Source organism: Orcinus orca, chromosome 12 (genome assembly GCF_937001465.1).
Source record: "Orcinus orca chromosome 12, mOrcOrc1.1, whole genome shotgun sequence".
Taxonomy (NCBI): domain Eukaryota; kingdom Metazoa; phylum Chordata; class Mammalia; order Artiodactyla; family Delphinidae; genus Orcinus; species Orcinus orca.
The window spans coordinates 19,343,322-19,366,011 of record NC_064570.1 but is presented as its reverse complement, the minus strand read 5'-3'; the positions used below and the strand labels follow the sequence as shown (position 1 = coordinate 19,366,011).

The window sequence follows — 22,690 nt, the reverse complement described above, 5'->3', positions numbered from 1 at the left end:
CTCATCAGATTTCTTTCTTTCCTTTTTTTTCAAATCAAAGTATTGTCACTTAGCATGAAATAATCCCTTTTATTTAAACTTGCCTTCTAAAGTTGAAAGTAGCTTCTAAGATAACCCAGTTAAACCTGCTCTCTGGTGTTTGAACACTTGCTGTACCATGTAAGCCAAATATCTAGCTATCCATGTTGGAATTCTTCCAGTGTCAGTCAGTCTCAACACATCTCAGTCTTTAGTCGGCTATAACTGGAAGAATGTTTCTACATCTTTCTTGAGCAAAGAAAGTTAATTTGGTTTGCTTCCCCCTTAAAACAAGGATGGAAAATTAAGTAAGATTTTTTTAGCCTCTTATTCTTGAGGTTGGAATTTAAGTAGGCAAGAGAATCATCAATCCACCATTTCCCTGAAGACTTGAAATACAACCGGTGGTATTATTTCATTCATTCTCTTACCCAAAAGTAATGACAAAAAGGACCTCACGCTGTTAAGGAAGTGAATCATCCAGGCATAATATTTGTTGGTATGTTTCAGGGTGACTTTGGATCAGAACGCCAGAGAAAAGTAAGCAATTCTGTATTAGCTCAGAACAAGTTGTAATGGTAAATAAGGGTGCCTGAGCACATAATGGTTTTGAAAATGCTAGCTTCTTAATAATTTCTTTGCTTTGAGCCTAATTTATCTTGCATGCCATTCTGACTAACACCATGATCAAACCCCTCAACTCTACTTTGTTTTCAAGGTATCACTCACATCCAGTGATGACCTCTGCTCATTAGAGGCTTGCCTCGTGGAAACGATCTTAATGGCAACAATAGTTCTACTTGGGTTTCTAAAAGTCTGTCTGAGATGGATAAGGAGCATTAAGAAATTACAGTAACAGACATATCTTTCTTTTTAAATTTTTATTTTAATTTTATTTTTTAACGTCTTTATTGGAGCACAATTGCTTTACAATGGTGTGTTATTTTCTGCTTTATAACAAAGTGAATCCGTTATACATATACATATGTCCTCATATCTCTTCCCTCTTGCATCTCCGTCCCTCCCACCCTCCCTATCCCACCCCTCTAGGTGGTCACAAAGCACCAAGCTGATCTCCCTGTGCTATGCAGCTTCTTCCCACTAGCTATCTGTTTTACATTTGTAGTGTATATATGTCCATGCCACTGTCTCACTTTGGCCCAGCTTACCCTTCCCATTCCCGGTATCCTCAAGTCCATTCTCTACATCTGCGTCTTTATTCCTGTCCTGCCACTAGGTTCTTCAGAACCATTTTTAAAAAAATATTCCATATATATGTGTTAGCATACAGTATTTGTTTTTCTCTTTCTGACTTACTTCATTCTCTATGACAGACTCTAGGTCCACCTACCTCACTACAAATAACTCAATTTCGTTTCTTTTTATGGCTGAGTAGTATTCCATTGTATATATGTGCCACATCTTCTTTATCCATTCATCTGTCAATGGACACTTAGGTTGCTTCCCTATGCTGGCTACTGTAAATAGTGCTGGAATGAACATTGTGGTACAAGTCCCTTTTTGAATTATGGTTTTCTCAGGGTATATGCCTAGTAGTGGGATTGCTGGGTCATATGGTATTTCTATTTTTAGTTTTTTAAGGCACCTCCATACTGTTCTCCATAGTGGCTGTATCAATTTACATTCCCACAAACAGTGCAAGAGGGTTCCCTTTTCACCACACCGTCTCCAGCATTTATTGTTTGAAGTTTTTTGATGGTGGCCATTCTGACTGGTTTGAGGTGATACCTCATTGTAGTTTTGATTTCCATTTCTCTAAAGATGAGTGATGTTGAGCATCTTTTCATGTGTTTGTCACCTGTATGTCTTCTTTGGAGAAATGTCTATTTAGATCTTCCACCCACTTTTGGATTGGGTTGTTTGTTTTTTTGATATTGAGTTGCATGAACTGCTTGTATATTTTGGAGATTAATCCTTTGTCAGTTGCTTTGTTTGCAAATATTTTCTCCCATTCTGAGGGTTGTCTTTTTGACTTGTTTATGGTTTCCTTTGCTGTGCAAAAGCTTTTAAGTTTCATTAGGTCCCATTTGTTAATTTCTGTTTTTATTTCCATTTCACTAAGAGGTGGGTCAAAAAGGATCTTGCTGTGATTTACATCATAGTGTATTCTGCCTATGTTTTCCTTTAAGAGTTTGATAGTGTCTGGCCTTACATTTAGGTCTTTAGTTCATTTTGAGTTTATTTTTGGGTATGGTGTTAAGGAGTATTCTAATTTCATTCTTTGACATGTAGCTGTCCGGTTTTCCCAGCACCACTTATTGAAGAGGCTCTCTTTTCTCCATTGTATATCCTTGCCTCCTTTGTCAAAGATTAGTTGACCATAGTTGTGTGGGTTTATCTCTGGGCTTTCTATCCTGTTCCATTGATCTATATTTCTGATTTTCTGCCAATACCATACTGTCTTGATTACTGTAGCTTTGTAGTATACTCTCAAGTCAGGAAGCCTGATTACTCCAGTTCCATGTTTCTTTCTGAAGATTGCTTTGACTATTCGGGGTCTTTTGTGTTTCCATACAAACTAAAATTTTTTGTTCTAGCTCTGCGAAAAATGCCATTGGTAGTTTGATAGGGACTGCAGTGAATCTGTAGCTTGCATTGTGTAGTATAGTCATTTCCACAATGTTGATTCTTCCATCCATGAACATGATATATCTCTCCATCTGTTTTGTTTGTTTGTTTGTTTTGTGGTACACGGGCCTCTCACTGTTGTGGCTTTTCCCATTGTGGAGCACAGGCTACAGACACTCAGACTCAGTGGCCATGGCTCACGGGCCCAGCTACTCTGCGGCATGTGGGATCTTCCTGGACCAGGGCACGAACCCACATCCCCTGCATCGGCAGGCAGACTCTTAACCAGGGAAGCCCCTCTACATCTGTTTTTATCGTCTTTCTTTCATCAGAGTCTTATAGTTTTCTGCATACAGGTCTTTTGTCTTCTTAGGTAGGTTTATTCCTAAGTATTTTATTCTTTTTGTTGCAGTGGTAAATGGGAGTGTTTCCTTAATTTCTCTTTCAGATTTTTCGTCATTAGTGTATAAGAATACAATAGATTTCTGTGTATTAATTTTGTATCTTACTACTTTACCAAATTCATTGACTAGCTCTGGTGGTTTTCTGGTAGCATCTTTAGGATTCTCTATGTATAATATCATGTCATCTGCAAACAGTGACAGTTTTACTACTTCTGTTCTGATTTGGATTCCTTTTATTTCTTTTTCTTCTCTGATTGCTGTGGCTAAAACTTCCAAAACTATGTTGAATAATAGTGTTGAGAGTGGGCAATCTTGTCTTGTTCCTGATCTTAGAGGAAATGCTTTCAGTTTTTCACCATTGAGAATGATGTTGGCTGTGGGTTTGTCATATATGGCCTTTATTGTGTTGAGGTAGGTTCCCTCTATGTCTACTTTCTGTAGAATTCTTATCATAAATGGGTGTTGAATTTTGTTGAAAGATTTTTCTGCATCTATTGAGATGATCATATGGTTTTCCTTATTCAATTTGTTAATATGGTTTATCACATTGATTGATTTGCATATATTGAAGAATCCTTGCATTCCTGGGATAAACCCCAGTTGATCATGGTGTAGATCCTTTTAATGTGCTGTTGGATTCTGTTTGCTAGTATTTTGTTGAGGATTTTTGCATCAATGTTCATCAGTGATAGTGTTCTGTAGTTTTTTTGTGTGACATCTTTGTCTGGTTTTGGTGTCAGGGTGCGTTTCATGCCCATCTCTGGGGTCCAAGCTGATAGCCATGGCTCACGCCTGTCTCTGGAGCTCACTTAAGTGGTGCTCTGCCTTCTGTGGGCAGATGGGAAAGGAATCTCTTCTCCCCATGCACCCCAAAACAATGGTCTCTTGCCTCTTCAGCAAGTCCATAAATTTTTCTGGACTCCTTCCCAGCTAGCTGTGGTGCACTAGCCCCCTTCAGGCTGTGTGCACGCAGCCAACCCCTGTCCTCTCCCTGGGATCTGACCTCTGAAGCCCAAGCCTCAGCTCCCAGCCCCCACCCACCCCAGCAGGTGAGCAGACAAGCCTCTCGGGCTGGTGAGTGCCGGTCAGCACCGATCCTCTGTGCAGGAATCTCTCCGCTTTGCCCTCTGCACCCCAGTTGTTGCGCTCTCCTCCGCGGCTTTGAAGCTTCCCCCCAACCCATCCCACATCCCCACCAGTGAAGGGGCTCCGTAGTGTGTGGAAACCTTTCCTCCTTCACAGCTCCCTCCCAGAGGTGTAGGTCCCGTCCCTATTCTTTTGTCTCTGTTTTTTCTTTTTCCCTACCCAGGTACATGGGAATTTTCTTGCCTTTTGGGAAGTCTGAGGTCTTCTGCCAGCGTTCAGTAAGTGTTCTGTAGGAGTCGTTTCACATGTAGATGTATTTTTGATGTATTTGTGGGAAGGAAGGTGATCTCCACGTCTTACTCCTCCACCATCTTGAAGGTCTCCCCAGCTATAAGATTTTTAAGGGCAATGTTCAGGTCTGCTTTTAATCATCATTGTATAGAAGCATAAACACTGTGCCTGGCACATAGAAGGCAATCAGAAATATTGTTTCCTGCATGCATGAATGGTTGAATGAATTATTTTTAGCTCAGTGGCTTTTAGATATGAGTTTTTGCTAATGGAAGTCCATAGCTTCCTTTTTACTTATTTCACAACTGTCTTATGAAGATCAAATAAAACTCTCCAGAGGAAAGCCTTTTATATACCATTGTCTTTATCACAGTTATAGAGGAGACGTTGACAAAAGTATGTAGTTTGCAAAAAGGAATTAATTTAACCAAGATAAAGAGTTCTGTTAGGGATCAAGCTGAGACTTGTAGTGCGCTCTCTTCTGGGTCTCTTCTCTCTGTTCCTTGGAGCATGAAGGCAAAGGAGCCTGATTGATGACTGCCTTTCTGCTTCATCCTGATGGCATAAAATGTTCCTTGGTAACATCAAAAGATGATTCTTTGAGCCCACTGGCATATGAGTTCCCAAGTGAAGTAGACTTTGGTGTAACAGACATATGTTTATATAACCATTTATGTAATTAGAGCTGGGTAAAAAAATTCGTGAGCTGGTATGAAAGAATTTTAAGTTGTAGAACAATCATTTACATGAATGTTCCAACTTTTCAGAGATATACTCATCAAAACATCCCTCATCAAATTCTCTTGACTGAAGTAAATAAAACAGGAGCAATAGTCTTGATTCCAGAACATGTAAATCCTGCTCTGTTTGATGTTCTACAGCTTGCATTTTGAGGTTAAAGCTCCAATCAGGTTGAAAAAACTGCAAAAAGGAAATTGCTTAGAAGTTATGTCTCCAGTTACACAACCTAAGCAGTGAAGGCAGCTAATTATCTATATGAATATCTGATAACTGTACAAAGACCTGTGGAACCACCAGCAGGGACACAGAGAGCTACTGACCACCCTTGTCCCATTGGTCTACCACCAAATGGTGCGGTAGTATTTACCAGGTTAGTCAGTGGACAAAAGTGAAATGAGAAGAGTGAGGCTGTTGTGTTCCTATGGATGTTACCTCAGATTTGCTCATGTAAACATCTGGGTCCTGAGATTTGCAGACCTTACATTATACATATTTCTGAAGCCCTCCCCTGGCTCCTACAGGCTCAGATTCCTACCTTCCAAGGATGAACAGAGTTTATACATTTCAATCTGGCATGGGAGAAAATGACCTTAAACTATAATTGAATCAAGTGTAGATGTGGAAATTTGTCTTCAAAAGTACTTGCTCACGCATTTCATCTTGACTTTCTCTCTCCCCTCTAGCAAATGTCCGCAAGTCTAATTAAGAAACACTTAAAGAACCCATACCCACTTCTCCACCCCTTTGTAAAACTCAACAGAAGGGAAATAGAAAGGAGAATCAGAGTGTGCTGGCTTTATTGAAAGAACTCAGAATATAGAATTATCACATGGTTCTACCAGATTTCTATGTGACCAAGGTTGGTGGGTCAGCATTGATGATTGGGGCTGGTGCAGGTGTGGTTTGTGGGGAATGTAAAGTAGGTTAGATGTATAGATTCAACTTATTGATAACTGTATAAGGAAGGGTGCTGGAAGGAAGGTTCGTCAAGCATTTATTTCACGTGCGGTAGTATTCGATGATGATATGACATTTGTCATAATAATAAAAACTAACATTTTCTGGACACTCACAATGTATCAGGCACTGTGGTATTTGTCATTTAACTTTTATAAGCAGATGTTGAAGACTTTAGTGATATAAAGAGTCAGACTCTTGTTACTACTGAGTAATAATGAAAATCACAAAAGTCTTAATATTCAAATGAATTTGGAACAAACCTGGTAGACAGAAAAAAACTTTGAAATTTTTCTGTGTGTCCCAATTATGGATCTGGAAATAATCCCAGGGGCACCGAAGAAGATTGTGCAATACCCAACTTGTGTGGCCCTGGATTGCAAGGTAGAATAGCTGTGAATAGCCACACATTTTTTTACTCTTGTCTTTTTGTTGTCCCAACTAATTATATTAGTTCCTGAATCTTGCCTGTCGTAGTATTTTGTGGCCATCTGGTGGAACTCAATGCCATTGCCTCTAGTTGTACTGGTATATAAAATTGAGGTAACTGGTAAGCCCATCTGTCCCAAAGCACAAACTGTATTTCACTCCAGAAACTCTGGAGGAGTAATTTCCCATGTGGCTGCAATTATATAGGGAATACCTAATATTATTACTTTGTGGGAAAGAGTCGGGGAGGAAAGAGTGTCAAGAATATTTGTTCTGTTAGGTAGGGGCACATTTATACAATGCTTAGGAAAGTTTTCTTTTCTGTATGAGCCTAGACCAATCCTTACCTATCTCCTATCTTCTGAGAGATATAATAAGGTTAGCGAAATCTCTAAGTGTTTGTGTCTTGTTTACGTCTATGTAATCCAGAATGTCCAGAGAAAGATCTTAAAAAGGACAGGTACGAGTAACAGTTGTTGTTATTATTATTCTCATTTTGTAGACATAGAGGCTCAGGCTGCAAGAGTGTAAATAATTGTTCAAGGTCTTAGAGCTGGAATAAATGGAAGAGTCCAGAATTGAACCCTGAACCACTGAACTCTAAAACTCTTGCCCTTGAATGCCAGGAGAAGGAAGGCGACTTTTTACCTGATTGAGCACTGAAGGAATTCTCCTAAGCAAGGCAACAAAGGCATGAATAGAGGTAAAGGGAACACTTTGAAAATGGCATAAAGCACACAGCTAAATCTTTGGGAGTCGATGAAAAAAAAGGTGTTGTGAATTGAGGTTAATCAGGGAAAACTCTTTGGAGTAGGAAAGCGTCAGGCTGGATTAGAGGGGCTATGAGAGAGGAACGGAATTCCTCTCATGTCTGAGCATCTTCTTGCCGTCCAGGGTTGCCAGCCAAACTGAGCGCAGCCCAGCTCTTGCCTCCCATAGCTGCCATCTTCTGTGAACTCCGGCCAGGGCCAATCTCAGCCTGCATCTTTTCCAGAGTTCCCTAATTTTGCAAAGTCATCCCGAGGTGAGCCACAGAAAAGCGTCCTCTAAATGACTGCACAGCTCCAAATAAATGTCTTTCTTGAAGGAGAGATGACAGCTGAGGAAGCTGCTTACAGGGAGGAGGTAGTCAAGGTCACCTGCTCTCTCTTCTACATCCCCAAGGAGCACATGTCATGGGCCTACTCCTCCCCACCTGGAAGAAGGAGGAGAGGGGTAGCAGCCTTATTAAAACCTGGTGCAGTGCCAGCCTTGCTCTAACTGTCTTTATTATTCAATCTTAGGAAAGCACCTTGAAAATAAACAGGGACTGTCTCCTATCATGTATGTACCACTTAGCAAACTGGAAGTGCTTCATTAAAGTCAATGAACCCTACATAAACCATGACTATTAATATATATGTTTGATAAAAATTGCATGTGCAAATCAATAAGAAAATTAACATCTTGGGATCTTCAGGCTTTCACTGAATAATCATTACATTGAATTGAACAATGATTTTAATGCAGATTCATGGGACTATTCATTACGAATATGCATTCAAATGATTTTGAATGCATAATTAGTTTGCAAAGCACTGATTCTAAATGAAAGGACAATTAATTTTAGCTTATGTTTGCCACATCCCATTTAAATGTTTTCTAGTGATGCTCCTATAACCATGATACCACATGATTTATAGATAAAAACCCTAATCTGCAGATTATCATCTGTCCTTCTGTTAAAATTATTAAAGAAATGCTAGTACTAAAATTACACAATGGGTAGAGGAAAACTTTAGTGTGGGAGAGTCTTTCTTCTGATCCATTTATTATTTGCTCTTGTAATTTTTATTTTAAAATAATTTCAGATTTACAGAGAATTTGCAAGAATAGGACAAAAAATTCCTGTATATCCTGCACCCAGATTCCCCAACTGTTAACATTTTACCATATGGGCTTCATCTCTCTCTCTTTCTTTTTATTTCACTCTCTCTCTTTCTCTGTATATATATATATATATATATATATATATATATATGTGTGTGTGTGTGTGTGTGTGTGTGTGTGTGTGTGTATATATATACACACACATACACATACAAATATATAAGAATATATATGCATATATATATACACAAATTAGTTTTCTGAGCCATGTAGGAGTAATTTGCAGTCATGATGCACCTTTACCCCTTATATAACTACTATAATTACCAAAATCAGGATATTAACAGAATATTATTCAATACTATTATCAAATCTTCAGACCTTTTTATATTTCACCAGTTGTCCCAATAACCTCCTGTAAAGCAGAAAAAGTTAATCCCCAACTTCAATTAAAAAACCAAAGTCTTAGTTGCATATTATATCTCTGTCTAAAACTAATGTTTGGATTAATATAAAATGGGATTCAACCAGGTATCACTAACAGGGATTCAACCAGGTATATGTGACTGAAAGATTAAGTAATGTGATTATTTCTTTAATAAAAATCACAAAACATCATGATTGAGTCCCTTCCTCTATTAATATGTGTAGTTGTAACAAATGAATGAGCAAAAAAGCAATTAAAAGTTGATGGCACTACTTTTTTTTAGACATTTAAAGTTGTCATTTACCTCTAAAGACAAAATTCTTTTCAAAAAACTAGTATGGAGTTTTCTTAAAAAACTAAAAATAGAACTACCGTATGATCCTTCAATCCCACTCCTGGGCATATATCCAGAGAAAAACATGGTTTGAAAGGATACATGCACTCCAATGTTCATTGCAGTGCTGTTTACAATAGCCAAGGCATGGAAGCAACCTAAATGTCCATCGACAGATGAAAGGATAAAGAAAATGTGGTACATATATACAATGGAATATTACTCAGCTGTTAAAAAGAATGAAATAATGCCATTTGCAGCAACATGGATGGAGATGGAGATTATCATACTAAGTGAAGTAAGTCAGAGAAAGACAAATATCATATGATATCGCTTATATGCAGAATCTTAAAAAAATGATACAAATGAACTTATTTACAAAACAGAAACAGACTCACAGACTTAGAGAATGAATTTATGGTAACTGGGGGGAAGGGAGGGGGGAAGGATAGATTGGGAGTTTGGGCTTGACATGTACACACTGCTACATTTAAAATAGATAACCAACAAGGACCTACTGTAAAATTAAAAAGAAAAATCTAGTATGAATCCCTAGTTAGTTGAAGGTCAGTGAGAAAGAATTACATGAACAAAGGGCCACTAGAAAGGGCATCGCAAGAGGAGTAGGCTGGCTTTGATCTCTGCTGTGAAATGAACTTCCTACAAGCGGTATTATCACTTACAACATGCAGTCTACCATCAAGAAGAGTGATGGAGAAGGAGACGTTCCCATGTTAGAGGACATCGCCATAAATAGTGAAGCTCCTTTCAGCACAGGCAACACGGCTTGACTTGCGTTACAGGGGAGTGTGGTATGTAATGTTATTTTTTCCTCTTTATTGGGCTCCTTGTGGTATGAAGAGAGGAATCTAATCTCTGATTTTGGCATAGCAGTTATCAGATCGCTTCTGGAAAGAATTTGCAATGTTTATACAGCAGCCTTTTCCTTTGATCCATGGATTCCATTCAGCATTTCTCCCCCCACAAAACAGTCTTAACTAAAACAAAATCTTAGACACAAAAGTGTTCATAACGTCATGACTAAGAAGAGTTAACACAGAAACCAAAACAAGGGTTTTACCTGGTTATACAAACCTCCACAGGCAGTGAGCAGGCCTTGCAGGCTTGGCTCAAGCTCCAGCTGGAGCACATGGTCCGATTAGCAATGATTAGGCCAAGGTGGCCTCACCAACTGGCCCATTTCTGATCCTGTTTCAAACTGGGCCACTCTCCAGTTCCTTATTTTGTGAAACATAATGAGAGCAAGCAGATCACAAACAAGCAAGTGGGGTCCAGAATGCTCTCTGCACACACTGCAAAGATTGTCCGGGCCATTCTTAAGCAGCTACTGAGTGGTTGGTGGGTGAAGTTGCTGAGCTTGTTTAAAGATACAGAAACTTAATAGACAGTGTTGGAGCCCTTAGAGGGGAAGCCAGGTTCCCTTGAGGAAGGACCGTAGAAACTGCCACATGTTTATACAGTAGCTTCTCCTCCAAGCCTTCGCAAGGGAACGTGCATTCATTTACCACAGTGACTATGCATAGAGGGAAGGGGACAAACTAGTGCTTTTTGAGGATGACTCGTCATTGGCCCTGAGATGACACAGACACCTAAGGATCCAGTGCTACTAGGAGCTAGTCAGAGTGAAGGCTTATAGAGGCCAATGATAACTGTTTTTCCCTAACAGGACCGCCAACCAAAATTACCACATTCCTGGGAGAACTGCAGGGATCACTGCTTCCTTCCCTGGCTTACGAGGTGTAAGGGTGGAGATTTCTACCTCAGCCTCGTTAACGCACCAGTCTGAACATATGAATGTTCATATGAGATGGGGAGAGAAGTACCATAAACCCATTCAGGTGGCAACTGCAACTGTAGCTACTGTTACTTAAGCAGAGTCGTAGGGAAGGTGAAAGAACTTCCAGGAGAGGAACTGAACCTGTGACCAAGTGGAATATTTCAGAGAGCTAAGGAGAAGCTGCCCTTGCCTGTCTGTGAACCTGGCAGCCAAGAGAAACTAAAAGCCCAGTTGATGCCTAGTGATAAAATTAGGGAGGGGGCATGGGAATTCCCTGGTGGTCCTGTGGTTAGGACTCTGAGCTTTCACTGCCAAGGGCCTGGGTTCGATCCCTGGTTGGGGAACTAAGATCCCACAGGTTGCGCAATGCAGCCAAAACAACAACAAGAAAAGTTAGGGGGCATGAAGACTGGCCAGAAAACAAGAGTGATCCCTAAAATCATGGTAAGGACAGAAGAACAGAAAGCAAGAAGGAGACAAATAGCATTTTAAATTTGTGCCAGCACTGTGATACCACAGGACTGGCTTCACTGTATCACATGTGCCCAGAGATTTTCTCACCTGCAAATACAAACTGTGTATGTATAGAGCCTCCTGTGTATGGGATTCTATTAGGGAAGAGTGTAACCAAAGAAAATAGGCAATAGCCCTTGGATCTAAGGACCTGAACTTCACTGGCCTCAGTCTCTCAGGCAGAGGCATAAAAGGGTTGCCTGAGCCAAGTAGCAATGTAAATCTTCCTAAAGGAACTCCGTGCTTGAGGGTCCCCAAGGACCATCTCACGTGACTACAAATAAGAGTTGCCTAGATACGACATTCTCAAAAACTTCATTATTTTCATATAACCCATTATCACAGATAGAAGAGTTTCAAAAGGCGTAATGTAAGATTTAAATGGCAATAGACATAAATTATTTTGGTCACTGTGAAAAAACTACCTTATTTATATGATTGGTAGGCAGTATCTTTAGCATGTTCAGTTCAGCAGTGTCTGTGGAAGGGAGACAATTGAAGCACTAAGTAGATAGTGCATTATCCCCCCGGAGTCAGGCAGGCACTTAAAGATACACATTAAAAAATTCCAGGTCCTATTCGGACAGAAATACGGGTCTTCTAGGATTATGGTGGATTACCATAAACTCAAGTCATGACACAATAGTACTATGTGCGACACTACCATGATTAGACTTCCACTTCTGGATCTAAAGGACACAAAAATAAAGCTCGGGACACTAGATTTAGAGAAAAACATCATTTTAGCCTCCAAAGGGAAGATCCCTAAGGCCACGCCAGTTGATAAACCACTTAAAAGATTTGCCCCCATTATTATCGTAACACTAACCAATGTTTCTCCAAAGGCTTGAAGGACTTTGTAAAGTGTCTTAAAATCACAACTTCTTTCTAGAGAGTGAGCTAAGCACGAAGGTGAATGTGGTTAATGTTCTATATACAATGAACCATTTATCAATTTTCCAATATCCCAGTTACACACATTACAAGTTTTTGGTCAAGATAAAGGTCAGTGTCTAGTGTTCTCAGCAAGAGAACTTTAGCTGATTCCAGAGAAGTAGAGGAATGTCCTTTGTTATTGGGGTGATTTATTTGCGGCAACTTAATTTTTAGCCTTCATTCCCAAATGGACTCATCTCGTCATTTAATAGCATCCTACCATTCAAGCTGCTCGGCCAGTTCTGAGAAAGGATTAATCTGTGTCAGCATCAGCAGCACGATGGACACTCCGGTGGAGCAGATGTGTACTCTTCTCTGTAATTACTTTCAGCTCCTGCTTTGCCCTTTATTGTCTGTTTGAAATTTAACTTTAATGGAATCAGAATGGCATTTACCCAGGGATCAGCTCCAGGTTTGTGTGAAACTCACAAAAATAAAGGTTATGACACAGTAAGTCTACTAATCACTTTTCGTGTTCGGAATTGACTAACAGTTATCTTTGAGTAGAAGAGATTAAGGATGTCACATATTTATCCTGAGGTAAGAGAAATGAATCATTCCTTTACTCACTTTGCCCCCTGCCATCAACTACCATGTGAGCCTATGCTATGACCCCAGAGTCACAATCCAGAACTCCAACATAGCATAGCACAGGGAAGGGCCCATTCTATTGAAACATAAGCGGCGTAACTGTGAGACGCCAACCAGACATCCAGAAGTAGAGACTGAGTTGGCAGCTGGAAAGGCAGGGCTGGAACATGGAAGAAAGGTTTGAGTGCCCAAATATGGCAAAAACGGAATCAAGAAGTGCTGTAAGTATCCCACACTCTGCTGCCAGAGGCCAGGTTAGGATGAGAACTGAATGCTCCCTTTCCTTCTAATAATAATAGCGAGATTTGCTAACTCAGGTACTTTATAAGTGTCATAGGATGAAAAACTTTCATTATTTAAATAGTTGGCTCCTGAATTTCTCTTAGAAGAATTGTCTTCCTTTGGAGGAGCATCTTGATAAGGGATTAGGGGGAAAAGCCCTTATTAGGGCTCTGTTTTGAAGTGCCTTCTGGACTTCAGAGGAGAGAGAAAGTGTCCCTGTATAATCTACTATGGAGATTCAACTCCTGAAAGGGAATAGAAGAGCGAAGGAGAATGGGAGGGCGTGAAGAGTAGCAGCATGGAGACAGACTCAAGACGGAAAAAATGCAATACGGCAAAGAAATAGTACAGGAGTGCCATTGACTCTTCCCTCCAGGAAGAAATTGCTAAAACAATCACCCCTCCACTTCACTCTTCTCCCTACTGGTTTTCTGTAAAAATCACTGAATGATTTTTTTAATAATGGCTTTTAAGTTATACTTTAAAATTAAGAAAAGTTTTCTTGAAGAAGCCACAGAAAGAAGAGAGGTCCTCACTGGAGCTTATACAGTGTAGCGCAGCTAAAGAGCACACAGAAGGGAGCCAAGTGACCCCAGGATGTAAGATCCCAGGGGATCAAACAGCTCTGGAGAAAGCCTTCAGACTTCCGCATACTGTTAAACTGGCAAAGGTTTAAGCCAACCTGCCCTAGACCTTGAGGGGCAGGTAGGTCTCAGGTTGGCATCTAGATAAAAAAAGCCATCTCACTCAATTCTCGTAATACCTCCACGGGGAAGATTCTATTGTCAGCTGCATTCTGAAGATGAGGAACTTTAGACCCAGAATCATTCCCAAGGTCACATATCTAGTAATAAATTGCAGGGCAGGACTACATTACGAATTCCAACCATTGGTACAATCTCAACCAGTATAACGTAAACTTTGCCTCATATTTTGAGATTGAATACTTGCATAGCCAAATCCTCCCCACCCTTTAAGTTTAGTTTTCCTCCCCCAAGCTACACTGATCTCTCTCACTCTGATTCTGCATTCTTCACTCACTCTACAGCCCCTTTTCTTCAGCACTTAAACATGATCCGATCTTGCCCATCTTTGTAACAAAGAAGCTTCTTCGACTATGTTTTCCTAATTCTTTTTTCTTATATTCAAATGTCTTGAAATGCTGTCTGTATTTTTTCTCTGCTCTCTCTTTTTTCATTCACGTTTCTCCTGCTACATCTGCCTGTTTTCTCTACCTAGGTGGGTGATGGCCTCCTAATCCCAACACTCAGTAGACACCGGCAGCCTTCACTTTATTTTCTTTCTCTGCAGCATCTGACTCTCTTCCCAAAGCCCCACCTCTATCTCTGTGGCACCTCTTAGATTTGATTTTATACTTGCATCTCTGACCCTCTGTCTGTCTCCTTCCTATATTCCTCTATTTCTAGTCATTCTTAAAATGGTAATGTGTTCATTGGTTTCTGCTACTCCCAACCTCTACCTGGGGTACTTATCCCAGAGTCTATAGATCAGCCTCATATGACGGTAAGGGAGCCTCCTGAAACTGACACAAATTATTTTGCATATGTACGTTCTCTCTCATTCAATATTATTTATTTCCATAAATATTTATGGAGAATCTGCACTGTGCTAGGCATTCTTCTAAGTCCTTGAAATAAAGCAATTAAAAAAAAAACCCACAAAGGTACCTGTGAACTTATAATAGGCAATAAGCTATGAACAAAATAAATAAATAAATCATATAATGTTTGAAGACGTCAAAAGCTACAGAAAAAATATAGAACAAGGTAAAAGGGATCACAAGGACCAGGGGAGTGGGGGGCAGGCAGCTGGTAATCCTAAATAGGGTAGTTAGGGTAGATTTCATTGAGAAGATAATGATTAATCAAAGACTTCAAAGATGTGAAGAGTTAGCCATGTATATAACAAGTAAGGCAGAAGGAACAGCAAGTACAAAGGTCCTAAGGCATGTGCATGTTTGAGATGCCCAAGGAACAGCAAAGGAGCAAACGGAGCATACATAGTAAAGGATGAACTCAGAAAGGTGATGATGACTCAGGTCATGCAGGGATTTTTAGATCGTTATAGCACTTTTATGCTGAGTGAAATAAGGAGCCATTATAGTGTTCTGAGCTTAGAAGGTTTGCAATCAAGCTTATGTTTTAAAATGATCACTCTGGCTAGTATATTCAGCGTGGATGTAAAGAGGCAGAGGTAAAGTCAGGGAGACCAGTCAAGAGGCTATTGCAGTTATCCACACGAGATGTTGGTGGTTTGGACAAGGATGGGAATGATGATGTGTGAGAAGTGTTCACTTCCCTATTATGTTTGGAAGTTATATCCAACAGTATTTTCTAATAAACCAGATATAGGATATGAGAAATAAAAGAGTTAAGCACAACTCAAGATTTTTGGCTCTAGCATCTGGTAGAACAGAGCTGCCATCAACTGAGATGAGGAAGTCTGTGGGTAGATAATGTTGAGAGGGGAGGAAGTGTCAGGAGGTCAGTTCTGGGCTTGTAAAGTGTGAAGTATCTATTACACATCTAAGTGGAAATATTGAGCAAGTAGTTGAATATACAAATCTGTATTCAGGAGAATGGTCTAGACAGAAGTCATAAATTTGGGAGACATTAGCATATAACCAGTATTTAAAACTAAGTAACAGGATGATATGACTAAGGAAATGAGTTTTGATGGGGAATAGAACAGAACCAAAAATTGAGATCTAAGGTACTCAAATATTAAGAGGTAAGACATGAGAAAAGACAATTTAGAAGGAGCAACAGCAATGTTGGAGAAAAACAAAGAAGGCTGGATGCCAAAGGAAGTATCCGGAAGGAGGGAGTCATCAACTATGTCAAGTGCTACATAGAGGGACAATGAGACCTGAAATGGATTTGACCACATGGAGGCTGATGGTCACTTTGACAAGAGCAGTTTTGGTGGAATGGAAAAGATGAGGGCCTCATTGGAGGAGGATTAAGAATGAACAAAAGGAGAATTAGAATTCTGCAGCAAAGAGAAGCAAAAATGATGGTGAAAAAGGTTATTTTTAAAATGGAGAATATTTGGTTGGTGTGTTGGTGGGAATGATTGAGCAAAGAGTGAAAAATTGATGAGATAAGAGAGAAAACTGCTGCAGTGATGTCTTTGTGTAGGCAAGATGATAAAGGACCTAATGCACACACATTTGGAATGTCTGGTTTGCAATAGGAGCGTGAAGACTTTATTTATGATAATGGACAAGGAAGCAGAGTATGTGTGCTGGATCTGATAGATGTTGTAGAGGATTCTGTAGATGTTTTCATGTAAATTATCCAATTATCTAATTTTCTCACTGAAATAGAAAGCAAATTCATCTCCTAAAAGTGAGGAAGGGATTGGGGTGAGGCCATCTAGTGTAATAAGAGAGAAGGAAATCTTACCTGGTTGCCAGGCAGCTCTTGAAGGACCCACTTGCAATCCAAGGTCAAGAATGTTAAAATGAGACCAGTCAATAAAGTTGTGTGTTCTTTCCAACCACAGTCAGTTGCACAGGTTCAGGCACTTATAGTGGGCAAAGGGTTGGATGTAAGCAGTGCTATTGTTTATCAACTAAGTGCAATGAAGCAAGAGGGAGTAGGAAAGTGATTAGAAGGACTGACCACAAATTTAAGGTGTACAAGCAGGGATCACGAGCAATGAAGGAATAAGTTATAGTGAAAAAATGGTGAAACACGACTTAATGAAAAATATGTAAACATGGAACTGTTGGACCTGGTGGGGTAGACACATCATTGGAATTAATATACTAGAGGAAGTAAGCTGTCAATATAGGAAGTAGTGGTCAGAGAGTGGAACGAATGAAATTAAGATTCTGGAGGGGTTGGATGTATTGAGAGTGACAATGTCTAGAGTATGATCATGTGAGTGATCAGGTTGTCAAAGAATTTAATACCTACAAACTGGTGAAGATCCACGTTTCCACATCGTTTCCACAATAACTACCCTGGTTCTAAATATTGCATGTTTTGAGATGATTTTCTGTTTGTACAATCAGCTTAGATACTCTCTACCTGTTGGCTGTCCCCACTTAGATGTGGAACAAGTACCTCAAATAGAACACGTCCTGGGGTGAACTCATCATTTTACCCTTCCCCTGCCCCTCCACCAGCAGAACCAGAAAATGATGTCATTTATTGAATCTACCTAAGGCAGAAACAAGGACTTACTAGACTCCTTTCCCAACCAGCAACATTAAAATAATTAACAACCTTTGTTGGTTTAATCTCATGAATCTATAATTTTTTAACATCTTTATTGGAATATAATTGCTTTACAATGGTGTGTTAGTTTTTGCTGTATAACAAAGTGAATCAGTTGTACATATACATATATCCCCATATCTCCTCCCTCTTGCATCTCCCTCCCACCTTCCCTATCCCAGCCCTCTAGGTGGTCACAAAGCACCGAGCTGATCTCCCTGTGCTATGCGGCTGCTTCCCACTAGCTATCTATCGTGAATCTATATTTTAAACTGTCTTCTTTCTCCAGTCCCACTTCCACCGTCTGGAATGCATACCCTTACCATGTCAAAACTGGATTACTGCAGTAACTTCCCAGCCTCTTTGCTCTGGTTTTGTCCATTTTCAAACCCATCTTCCATATTCCTTTGGGAGTATTATTTCTAAACTGCAAACCTCCTTAAAGTGTTTCACTGGAGGAGGACTTCAGGACCAAATCCACCCTCCTTTAGCAAAGCTAGGCAGCTGCGTATTACCTCGTGCTGCCTAACTCCAGCCTTGAATTCCCCTACCTGCCCCACCCCACATTCAGCTGGCACTCCAGCCACATCGAATTACAACCAATTTCTCCAACACACTCTCCTTATTCATAAATCTTCACCTTTGCAAGTACTTTTCTGTCTCCCAGAAATGCCCATCCCCATTCCACCACCTTCTTCACCTCCTTAACTATGGCTCATCCTTCATAGTGAACTCAAGCAGGTCCTCTTCCAAAAGCCGTCTCAGAGGTTCTTAGTACATTTAGGATCTCATTATATGTCCCCAAAGCCTCCTGTTGATGAATGGATAAAGAAGATCTGGCACATATATACAATGGAATATTACTCAGCCATAAAAAGCAACAAAATTGAGTTATTTGTAGTGAGCTGGATGGACCTAGAGTCTGTCATACAGAGTGAAGTAAGCCAGAAAGAGAAAAACAAATACCGTATGCTAACGCATGTATATGAAATCTAAAAAAAATGGTACTCATGAACCTAGTGGCAGGGCAGGAATAAAGACGCAGACATAGAGAACAGACTTGAGGACACAGGGTCTGGGGGGAAGGGGAAGCTGGGGCGAAGTAAGACGAGCATTGACATATATACGCTACCAAATGTAAAATAGACAGCTAGCGGGAAGCAGCTGCATAGCACAGGGAGATCAGCTCGGTGCTTTGCGATGACTTAGAAGGGTGGGGTAGGGAGGGTGGGAGGGAGACGCAAGAGGGAGGGAATATGGGGCTATATGTATGCATATGGCTGATTCACTTTGTTGTACAACAGAAACTAGCACAGCACTGTGAAGCAATTATACTCCAATAAAGATCTATAAAAACAAAAGACTTTCTCATATTGTAAATTAGTTATTTTTAATTTGTCTTTCTCCCCTCTGAACTGTGAACTTGTTGAGGGCAGAACATGGTTTTTTTAGTCAAACTTCCCATACTTCTTAACATAACATCTGAGTACACAACAGGTAAACAGTATGGGCTTTCTGAATGAATGATTGGCACTTAATTGAATCCTACTGTTATGGTGGTTGAAGTATATGTTCACATCCTGGGATCCCAATTACATGAAAATTCCTAAGAATAGCAATTATTTTGTAGTCCCCAAAGTATATAGAAAACTGTTGGCATAGGTAAGGTACACTGGATTGGTTTCACTCAGCTACAGCAAATATTTGGCTCTAGGCTCAGTATCTACCTTTCTGGCAACTGGACAAAATTGTTTTTCTACATTAAATTTACACGAAAGAAAGAAGCTCGTGTATTTGATGACTGAAATAAAATACCAAAGCTCCTAAAGTGAAATCTTCGATTTTTTTGCAAGCAAATTGCATGAGGTTATCTTAACTATGTGATAAAATTGGCAAAAGACTCCAGAGACGGAAAACTTCCAAACAAAAGGAAATAATCATCACTTTGATGTTAAAAAAAAGAATTAAATTCTCTGACTTTGTGCCATTGCCTAATTGCAGCAAATCACCTTCACTTACTTAGCCAATGGTTCTCGGCTTCCAGCTGCTCCTCCCCCAGCAAGCCAGTCGCAAGCAGGCAGCAGCTGCCGCCAGGAGCTCAGCTGCCCTCCAGCACCAGCTCCCCTGTTTCATAAAACGCACTCCCCTTTTTCACAGCCTACCATGCCTTCCCGTTTCACTTGGGAAAAAGCCTCAGTGCCTTACCGTGACCTCGGAAGCCTTGCACTGTCTGGCCCCATGAACCTCTCTTCCCCTCCTGCCTTTCTCCAGTTCCCTCACTGTGCCCCAGGCACAAAGGGCTTCTTTCCATTTCTCAAATGCACCCGTTTATTCCTGTTTAGGGGGAAAATTAAATTTGTTTTTTGCTCTATGCTGCACTCTCCTCCCAATCTCTGAATGGCTGAGTCTATCTCATGGTCCAGGTATCAGCTCAAATGCACCCCCCTCAGAAAGGTGACTCCTCAACTGCCCATTATAGAGAAGCCTTGCACCACCCCCATCACTGTCTAGAATGTTACCCGTTCTGTCTTCTTCACAACACTAATTCCTTTTCAAATTATGTTACTCGTGCGCTGGTTTATTGTTTTTCTCTCTCCCTCTAAAATTTGAGAGAGAACGGATTTTTTAAAATTAATTTTTAATTAATTTTTATTGGAGAGACTGGATCTTGAGCTGCTTTGTTTATTGCTGTATGTCCAGTGCCTGGATCAGTGTGTGGCACTTGACAAGCATTCACACAATATTTGTTGAATAAATTAACACAGTTTTGGAAGAGTGTGGTAAGAGGAGTTATTGGATTGACTCATTAAATCTTAAGGCAGGGGAGGGGTGAATAGATAGAGCACAAAGGACTCTTAGGGCACTGAAACTACTCTGTATGATACTGTAAGGGTGGACATATGTCATTATACATTTCTCCAAACCCATAGAATATACAACATCAAGAATGAATCCTAATGTAAACTATGAACTTCGGATGATAATGATGTGTCAATGTAGGTTCACCAGTTGTAATAAATGTACCACTCCGGTAGGGTATGCTGATAATGGAAGAGGCTATGCGTGTATGGGGGCAGAGAGTATATGGGAAATCTCTGTAACTTCCACTCAGTTTTGCTGTGAAGCTAAAACTGGTCTAAGAAATAAAGCCTACTTGGGCTTCCCTGGTGGCGCAGTGGTTGAGAGTCCGCCTGCCGATGCAAGGAACGTGGGTTCGTGCCCCTGGTCCAGGAGGATTCCACATACCACGGAGCGGCTGGGCCTGTGAGCCATGGCCACTGAGCCTGCACGTCCGGAGCCTGTGCTCCACAACGGGAGAGGCCACAACAGTGAGGCCCCCCCCACCAAAAAAAAAAAAGATAAAGCCTACTAAGAACATTTAAAAAAATTTTTAACTATAATAAATATTCTTTATGATTTCACTTACTTATGCCCCCTTATTCCACTTGCAAATGTAATTGAGAATCTGCTGAATGGTAAAACCATCGCTTATGTTAAAATGATTTTACTCATAGACCATCTTTGTGCTTCTGCAAGAGTAGTGCTCAGTAACTGGTAAGCAATAAAGGCACAATTAGGGGTGCCAGGGTACCTCACCCATCTCAGAGGGATCATACAAAAAACAATATCCTTGAGGCACTTCTCTACCCTGAGTGAGGGTGAGGGTGCATATTATCCTGAAACTCTTTATTTATTTTTTTATTTTTTTATTTTTGCGGTACGCGGGCCTCTCACTGTTGTGGCCTCTCCAGTTGCGGAGCACAGGCTCTGGACGCGCAGACTCAGTGGCCATGGCTCACGGGCCCAGCTGCTCCGCAGCATGTGGGATCTTCCCGGACCAGGGCACGAACCCGTGTCCCCTGCATCGACAGGCGGACTCTCAACCGCTGCGCCACCAGGGAAGCCCTATTTATTTTTTTATACAGCAGGTTCTTATTAGTCATCAATTTTATACACGTAAGTGTAAACATGTCATTCCCAATCTCCCAATTCATCACACCACTACACCCCCCACTCCCCGCTGCTTTCCCCCTTGGTGTCCATACGTTTGTTCTCTACATCTGTGTCTCTATTTCTGCCCTGCAAACCGGTTCATCGTACCATTTTTCTAGGTTCCACATATATGCGTTAATATGCGATTTTTTTTTTCTTTATGACTTACTTCACTCTGTATGACAGTCTCTAGATTCATCCACGTCTCTACAAATGAGCCAATGTCGTTTCTTTTTATGGCTGAGTAATATTCCATTGTATATATGTGCCACATCTTTAACCATTCATCTGTTGATGGGCATTTAGGTTGCTTCCATGACCTGGTTACTATAAATTGTGCTGCAATGAACATTGGGGTGCATGTGCATTTTTGAATTATGGTTTTCTAAGGGTATATGCCCAGTAGTGGGGTTGCTGGGTCATGTGGTAGCTCTGTTTTTAGTGTTTTAAGGAACCTCCATACTGTTCTCCATAGTGGCTGCATCAATTTACATTCCCACCAGCAATGCAAGAGGGTTCTCTTTTCCCCACACCCTCTCCAGCATTTGTTGTTTGCAGATTTTCTGAAGATACCCATTCTAACTGGTGTGAGGTGATACCTCACTGTAGTTTTGATTTGCATTTCTCTAATAATTAGTGATGTTGAGCAGCTTTTCATGTGCTTCTGGGCCATCTGCAAGTCCTCTTTGGAGAAATGTCTATTTAGGTCTTCTGCCCAGTTTTGGATTGGGTTGTTTGTTTTTTCAATATTGAGCTGCATGAGCTGTTTATATATTTTGGAGATTAATCCTTTGTTGATTTATTTGCAAATATTCTTTCCCATTCTGAGGGTTGTCTTTTCGTCTTTTTTGTAGTTTCCTTTGCTTTGCAAAAGCTTTTACATTTCATTAGGTCCCATTTGTTTATTTTCGTTTTTATTTCCATTACTCTAGGAGGTGAGTCAAAAAGGATCTTGCTGTGATTTATGTCAAAGAGTGTTCTTCCTATGTTTCCCTCTAAGAGTTTTATAGTGTCTGGTATTACATTTAGGTCTCTGATCCATTTTGAGTTTATTTTTGTGTATGCTGTTAGGGAGTGTTCTAATTTCATTCTTTTACATGTAGCTGTCCAGTTTTCCCAGCACCACTTATTGAAGAGACTGTGCTTTCTCCATTGTATATCTTTGCCTCCTTTGTCATAGATTAG

General features: G+C 40.4%; 1 protein-coding gene across 1 annotated transcript in view; it reads left to right on the top strand.

Annotated features, from left to right (window-relative positions):
• Nucleotides 1-22,690, top strand: part of UTRN (utrophin) — a 1,623,662-nt gene that overhangs the window by 964,048 nt on the left and 636,924 nt on the right. The gene's annotated exons all lie outside the window — the stretch shown is intronic.